General features: G+C 38.4%; 1 long non-coding RNA gene across 1 annotated transcript; it reads left to right on the top strand.

The window, feature by feature from the left end:
* Window positions 1–1,288: 1,288 nt before the first annotated feature.
* Window positions 1,289–2,961, top strand: LOC117330015. Its single transcript, XR_004533303.1, has 2 exons — window positions 1,289–2,342; window positions 2,642–2,961. It is a non-coding gene; the product is annotated as an uncharacterized LOC117330015 (long non-coding RNA).
* Window positions 2,962–8,542: the final 5,581 nt, after the last annotated feature.

Below are 8,542 nucleotides of genomic sequence, written 5' to 3'. Positions count from 1 at the left end.
GTTTGAGGACTTACCTCTGAGATGTGAAGAGGTTTGAAGGCTTACCTCTGAGATGTGAAGAGGTTTGAGGACTTACCTCTGAGATGTGATGAGGTTTGAAGACTAACCTCTGAGATGTGATAAAGTTTGAAGACTTACCTCTGAGATGTAATGAGGTTTGAGGACTTACCTCTGAGATGTGATGAGGTTTGAGGACTTACCTCTGAGATGTGATGAGGTTTAAAGACTTATCTCTGAGATGTGGTGAGGTTTGAAGACTTATCTCTGAGATGTGATGAGGTTTAAAGACTTACCTCTGAGATGTGGTGAGGTTTGAGGACTTACCTCTGAGATGTGATGAGGTTTGAGGACTTACCTCTGAGATGTGACGAGGTTTGAGGACTTACCTCTGAGATGTGATAAGGTTTGATGACTTATCTCTGAGATGTGATGAGGTTTGAGGACTTACCTCTGAGATGTGATGAGGTTTGAGGACTTACCTCTGAGATATGATGAGGTTTAAAGACTTATCTCTGAGATGTGACGAGGTTTGAGGACTTACCTCTGAGATGTGATGAGGTTTGAAGACTTCCCTCTGAGATGTAATGAGGGTTGAAGACTTACCTCTGAGATGTGATGAAGTTTGAAGACTTCCCTCTGAGATGTGATGAGGTTTGAGGACTTACCTCTGAGATGTGATGAGGTTTGATGACTTATCTCTGAGATGTGATGAGGTTTGAGGACTTACCTCTGAGATGTGATGAGGTTTGAGGACTTACCTCTGAGATGTGATGAGGTTTAAAGACTTATCTCTGAGATGTGGTGAGGTTTGAAGACTTATCTTTGAGATGTGATGAGGTTTGAAGACTTACCTCTGAGATGTGGTGAGGTTTGAGGACTTACCTCTGAGATGCGATGAGGTTTGAGGACTTACCTCTGAGATGTGACGAGGTTTGAGGACTTACCTCTGAGATGTGATGAGGTTTGAGGACTTACCTCTGAGATGTGATGAGGTTTGAGGACTTATCGCTGAGATGTAATGAGGTTTGAAGACTTACCTCTGAGATGTGATGAGGTTTGAGGACTTACCTCTGAGATGTGATGAGGTTTGAGGACTTACCTCTGAGATGTGACGAGGTTTGAAGACTTACCTCTGAGATGTGATGAGGTTTGAGGACTTACCTCTGAGATGTGACGAGGTTTTTTGGGACTTACCTCTGAGATGTGAAGACGTTTGAAGGCTTACCTCTGAGATGTGAAGAGGTTTGAGGACTTACCTCTGAGATGTGGTGAGGTTTGAGGACTTACCTCTGAGATGTGACGAGGTTTGAGGACTTACCTCTGAGATGTGATGAGGTTTGAGGACTTACCTCTGAGATGTGATGAGGTTTGAAGACTTATCTCTGAGATGTGGTGAGGTTTGAGGACTATTTCTAACACGCCTGGCCATGCTTCTTGTATACCGACTGACAGACCATACGAACAGGCGATTACCCAGAATACACCATTCCTATGTAATAAAGTAACTACTTTTTACGTCACAATTATTAATATAAACATTAAAGGAAAAATAAGCGATATCTTCATATATTAACAAAAGAAACCCAAAAAGAAACAAAAAAAACAAAACAAGAATAAAAAAACAAAGAACAAAAATTATCAGTTAAAATATCTAAGAACGTCCATACCACAGGGACTTTGCGCGAATTCCCAATCCAAGGTCCATATGTACTGTTTGTAATATAAATAGTGGCTCGTTAGGGTCAAATATCAAATCTCGCATTCTTGCAATCGTCGCGATTTCGCTCCCTCGCCGTCGCGACCTCGGGTCGAAAACGCAAGAATGCGAAAACGCTACGGCGAGGGAGCAAAATCGCGACGGCGAGAGTGCGAAATTAATCTCGCGTTTTCGCATTCTCGCATTTTCACTCTCTTGCCGTCGAGTTTTTGCATTCTCGCATTTTCGCTCTCTCGCCGTCGAGTTTTCGCAATCTCGCATTTTCGACCTAAAGTCGAGAGAGCGAGAATGCGAGATTTGATATCTGGCCATAACGAGCCACCATATACATGCATACATATATATGGACCGCAGGTTTTTGTGTCATGAGGCCTCTCTCAAATTATATGCATGCCTAACATTCCTATCTCAGAACGAGGCTAAGTGAGTACAGCCACCGTAGCAACGCATACACAATGGCTTCCAGTCAAGCTACATGTAGCAAAAACAACGTTATTGTGCACCAAATTGTGTATCCAATGGAAGTTATGGTGATTCTATTCATTTTCACCATATTCCAAAAGATGAGGATATCAAAAAGCAGTGGGTTGTAAAAATAAGAAGTGATGAAGGGCCATTATTCAAGGTAGGTTAGCCTTCACCTAATACATGTAAACGCATACTATGGTCAATCATTTTCCCTTTCTTGTTATTTTTTCTGCAAGTGATCAGTACATGTCAAGACATATATAAAACAACAATTGCAAGCAGTTCAAGTATTTCGTAAAATATTTTATTAAACATAATATAAGTGTTCAGTTTAATACCGTAAATATCATAGTAAATGTGCAGGTTGCTATATATATATATACGTATATTATAGATTGCATACATATAACAAATGGATAATATACATGATTTTGATAAATCAAATACATTTTACAGGTATTAAAGTCACCAGTCGTTTGTTCCAAACACTTTAGGCAAGATGACTATAAAAGCTGGACACCTGTGAGGAAGCTTTTAAAGCCAGGAGCCATTACATCAGTATTTAATTGGAATGATAACCCAAAGACCAGGCGAATTTTGAAAAGGAAAGGTTGGGTGGACATGGAGAGGAGGGATAGTCTGTAGATAAAGGGAGACAACTAGTTGGGTGGACTGGGGTTGTCTAGATCTAGATGACAAACGTTTTATGCATTGGTTATCTGTATCAAAAGTGAACGACACAAAATAAATGCATTGATATATTTACATTGATTTGATGTGGCGAGTCATTTTTTTTCTCTGGAAACGGTAACATTTCCCTGTTACTTCACAACCTGTTCCGACTGGTTGTACTATAAAATTTACTATAAACCTTACTATACAAGTCATAAGTTACATAATATATACAGGTAGAATAATCTGTTTTCCATTCTGGTCATGTACAAGTCTAGTATACTGGGTGCTTAATGGAGTAAATAAGGTTTCCATTTTCTATTTAGAGGACTGACCCTAAAGGGCTGTAAGGACTAGGTGCAGTTTGAGATAAGACTTTTTGTTTGTATAAATGCTTATCTATAATTACAATGAAATTAATGACAAGGTGGGATCAGTGAGGGGCAGCTGTGAAATGTAAACAGACTGGACCCTAGTACAGTCCCTAAGGCAACACGGGGAGAGCAATTCGAGATGCTGATAATGAGGTTGAGGAATGGCATCCCCCTTATGTAATTATTTGTTTCTTGTCCTCAGACATTCTGACACCCCATATATATTACATGTGGCAGTGTTAGTAAAGGGATGAGTACCAACATTTTAATGTTGCTTGGACTTGACAAATATAAGAGGACAGACTAGGCACTGAATTTGGAAAACCACTACACATGAACATAGGAATATATATACTGTATATATATAATTGCAAACTTACCTCTTAGCTCTTGGATATTTCCTTGCTAAAACACTTCAGTCCTTTATTCATGCTCTTCTGTCCAGGGGATTTTTGGGTTTTTTGTTTTTGTTTTGTTTTTGTGCTTGGATATAGTTTTAAACAAATGAAAAGGTAAGTGAAGTAATTAAATCTAAATCTATATCATTGTATGATGTAGCCATAGCTGCACATGTATTTAAGCATTAAACTGTCTTTTTATGGATTATATGGTCTATATAGATGCCAGAGCTTTGCAGACAATCTTCATAATGCGCGCTAGCGCATTATGAAATGATTGTCTGCAAAGCTCTGGCATCTATATAGACCATATAATCCATAAAAAGACAGTTTAATGCTTATATTTACCTTTTCTATATTAGTTTCTTTTCTATTTCAACTTTAATTTTCATTATAATTTGAAATCTGACTTTTACCGACGTTTCCATTGTCAGAGGTCAACAAATTGAACAGCCTATTGTGATTCACGTGCTGATTGGCAAAAAAAAATTAAAAAAAATAGTGCGTGGAAATAATTAAAAAAATACTGAAAACATCATCAGATATTTTAATAACAATATTAATAATATTGGTAGTCAGTATTTCAGAATATACGGATGAATTATTCAGTTTGTTAACGATTTCGGATTTAAAAAAAAAAAATTACCATCCGGAACAATTATGCGGATGGAAATTTCACCCGTCACCACGCGCACGCAACGGCTGACAGTATTGACAGAGTTTAGCTATGAAAGTTGAATGCGCAGTGGGAGAAAGTGGAATTCGCCAAAAAACCAGATGTAAACATGTTCTTTGATTGCATGGAAACCTGATTACAGTTTATAGTAGCTACAACAGCACCGGTGTCGGGGATACGACCAATGAGAGAAGTGACAGTGGCCGAGGGAGTTAGACGAGCATCAGCGACAACGTTGCTTGTGACGGGTACCATGGCTGTTTCAGGTTTAGGATGCGCTAGACACGATAATGCACCACTTGATGCTTTCTTTTGTGAAGAAGAAACTGTTCTATTGTACGACCGGAGAGAAGCCTCGTTCTTATGATTTGACATAAACATGATGTGTCGGGTTTCAAAATTTTTGTCATTCAAACACTGGATGGCGGTGGCACGCAAACAATGTGGTGTGTAATGATTTTCCACTCTGGCCCCGGAACAAATATCTGTCAACATATGGTTTATTAAATCTTGTTTTATTTCCATTTTCGTGATTGTTAACCATTCTTACCTTTATTTTCGTTTTACATTTTAAGATTTGTTTTCTGGTCTCGTACTCTATCCGATAGCATGATGAGCAATGATAAGATGCCATTTGTTTACATTGGTTGCAAGTAGTTCCGGGGGATCCGGTCGCGTATGAATAACACCCGAATGCACGATTTGGGTGTCAGTTATGCATAGAATGGTGTCACGCTTTGGGTGTCAGTTATACTCTCATAGACTGCAAATTTGTTTAGTTTGTTTATATCATGGCTTTGCCATCCAAATGTAAATATATTACTAGGGACGCTTCCTCACTTAGCCTCGTTCTGGTTTAAACATGAATATTCATGAGGCAATATTAAGAAGGGTCTAATTTTTTTAAACGTTGTTTTAATGGAGAAGTTTTTTGGTTTTGTTTTTCTAAAAAAAGTTGTTTATAAAGTAGTAAAAGTAACAAAAAATGAATAACTAGTCTAATTAGAGGAAATTATGTAATAGTTACCGTAATAATGTTTTGCAGCCCTGTATGAAATTTAGCCTCTCCGTAGAAGCCGATATACTTGGAGGCTTGCAAGGTTTGGCGGGAAAGTAAACAAGTAGTAATAGAAAAATACCAACAGCCCAACCGAATTCTGAAAAAAAAGAGGGAAATATTGACACTTAAAACATACACAATACAGTAGACAATGTATGACTGTTGTAAGTGCTGATACGGTACCCACGAGGTGATGGATGCGACTCCAAAAAAAATCGAAATAAATTTTCTGGAAAGATCTTTTCAGATAATAAATATATTAAATGTAATCGTTGATAAATCAGTCTGTCGTCACTGGATACATATATCAGCTCCGCGTGTGGCCTAAGTCTCCAGGGGCCGCGGTGGCCGAGTGGTTAAGGTGTCCCGACACTTTAACGCTAGCCTTCCACCTCTGGGTTGCGAGTTCGAAACCTAGCTACGTGGGGCAGTTGCCAGGTACTGACCGTAGGCCGGTGGTTTTTCTCCGGGTACTCCGGCTTTCCTCCACCTTCAAAACCTGGCACGTCCTTAAATGACCATGGCTGTTAATAGGACGTTAACCAAAAAACTAACCAGTCTCCGAGTTTAGCCGTAACTAAAATACCACGGATAAATTCATTAGTGTAGCAATTGTTTTCCATTTTCTTTCTTACTTTTTTTTCCCTTTTTTTTTTTTTTTTTTTAACTTTGTACAGCATTTAGAATGATAATTTGTGTTGACTTTACCTTATTTTGTACGCTTTGAACACTTTACATAATGTCCGAATATGTGTTCAATAACCATACGTACAATACTTTTCCTGTGGGAAGGGCCATAAAAGAAAGAAATCAAGACCAAAAACCTGAGATCAACCTTGTATTTCAGTCGTGTTACAGTAAACACCGTAAGGGGTGATCATTGCGACAATGGGTGATGTTTTCATGACGATATGTGTAGGTAAAATACATTTATATATAAAAATACAGTTGAAGTCAATTTAATTTAATATAAATGAAACTTTCAACTGTACAGGCGGTCATAACATGTAGCTCGACATTTGTTCTAGATTTAAGTTAAAAGTTGGAATCATAAAGGTTCATTAATGTCCTATAAACAGGTATTCAAACAGGTAGATTTATAGATTTATGTGTAATAGAGTATAGCCACTAGCCCAGCCAATACCTCTGGGTGGCGAGTTCGAAACCTACGTGGGGCAGTTGCCAGGTACTGACTGTAGGCCGGTGGTTTTCTCCGTGTACATCGGCTTTCCTCCACATCTTAAACCTGGCACGTCCTTAAATGACCCTGGCTGTTAATAGGACGTTAAACAAAATAAACCAAACCAAACCCCGCGGCTACAAGTGTACCCTATATCAGACCACGGACATTTGTAACTTATGATTAGCCCCTGATTAGACATACTTGCGCAGACCTACGTTATGAAAAGTAGATTCATGGAAATATTATGTATCCGTATAAGTTTATGTAGATAATTAAAGATATATTTTTATTTCATTCGGACTAATATGTATTACGTAATTTACATTGCGATATAAAGCTAAAAAAAAGTAACGTCTTTGATACGATCTTTGTTTGTTTGGTTTTGTTGTTGTTGTTGTTGTTGTTGTTGTTGTTGTTGATCGTCAGACCTTACGATTCTGCACAGATTTGCGATTCATTTGCACAGCTGTGATATACAATTGCACATTGCACAACTATGGGCACGATGCATGCACGATATGCAGCGCCACAACAAAAGCATTAGCGATATTCAAAATGGAAATCGTCATTGAAGGGGGCATTTACTGAATGTAAAAATAATATAAGCAGCCTTAAAATCGCTGTACTCACCTAATATTTGGTGAGATGATTTTTGTACCTAATTACTGCTAATTTCTGATGTTATTCGAGATTTCGACCGATTTCCTGCCAATTTTTATAGACAGCAGACGACACTTGTCTTTCTAAATTGCGGTCCGTCACACTAATTATCGCTATGGGGAAAATTCAAAAGAGATTGCTACGTAAAGCGAGAGTTATCTTTCTTCTACCGTGCGAATGAAATACAATGTCTGAAAATCTTGGTTGTGAAAAATTACATTTAGATAAGCTTTTAAATCTGTCCTCATTTGTTTCTAGTAATTTGATATTGATTTCGATATTGACTCAAGTTTGACATGTGCTTTAAGGCAGTGTCTCAATACTAGAAAAGTTTAGTATTTCAAAATTACCAGACCCCGTTTTTACCATTTAACCTAAACAAGGAAAATCTGTTCGTCCAAAATGATGGCATATGGCTTGAGTCTTGGTATGACGAACGGGTGTTTATCAGTTTGTGTTTACCATTTACGCTATCGAAAACTTACAACTTGGGCCTACATTTCCGCTTGCATATCTGTTATAACAACAGTCTACAGGTTATACAATTCCTCGGTTGACCTTGGACAAAGGCGATAACTGTATCTAAGAGCCCTTCAAAGGACGGTTAGATTGTATCGAGAACTGTGGTCAGTCAAGCGTGTCAAGTTAAATTGTATACGTGTACACAGCGTGACTTAATTATACATCATATTACCGATAGTGTGTACAATAAATGTGTGTTTGTAGAATGGGGCCGCGGTGGCCGAGTGGTTAAGGTGTCCCGACACTTTATCACTAGCCCTCCACCTCTGGGTTGCGAGTTGGCAGTTGCCAGGTACTGACCGTAGGCCGGTGGTTTTTCGCCGGGTACTCCGGCTTCCTCCACCTCCAAACCTGGCACGTCCTTAAATGACCCTGGCTGTTAATAGGACGTTAAACAAAAACAAACCAAATTGTAGAATGGAGGAATGATATTCATAGTCGATGTAATGATAAAAACAAACCATGGGTGCATTTGAAACCGAGGTGTACATACATGTCTTGTAGACACAGGATTTATAAATGATAGTCCATATATATCTATAGGCCATCGGCGAATTAAGTATCGGCCGAGGACGATCGTTTTTACAACATTACGATATTACCTACTATATTTGTGTAACTGTTCCATGTTCTATGTCTATATGTGATCGTATGTAATTTACCTGTGTCTTGATAAAGGGGCAGATTTCCTCGAAAATTCGACAATTTACTTGTCTGTACTGTCGTTATTACTACAGTATAAAGGGAGATAACTACTCCAAATTTACAAAAGTCCAGAGGTCCTTACACTAGTTATTTTTCCCAACAATGAA

Source organism: Pecten maximus, chromosome 6 (genome assembly GCF_902652985.1).
Source record: "Pecten maximus chromosome 6, xPecMax1.1, whole genome shotgun sequence".
In the NCBI taxonomy this organism is placed as follows: Eukaryota; Metazoa; Mollusca; class Bivalvia; order Pectinida; family Pectinidae; genus Pecten; species Pecten maximus.
The sequence above is the reverse complement of the archived record's forward strand: the minus strand, read 5'-3'. Positions and strand labels throughout refer to the sequence as shown.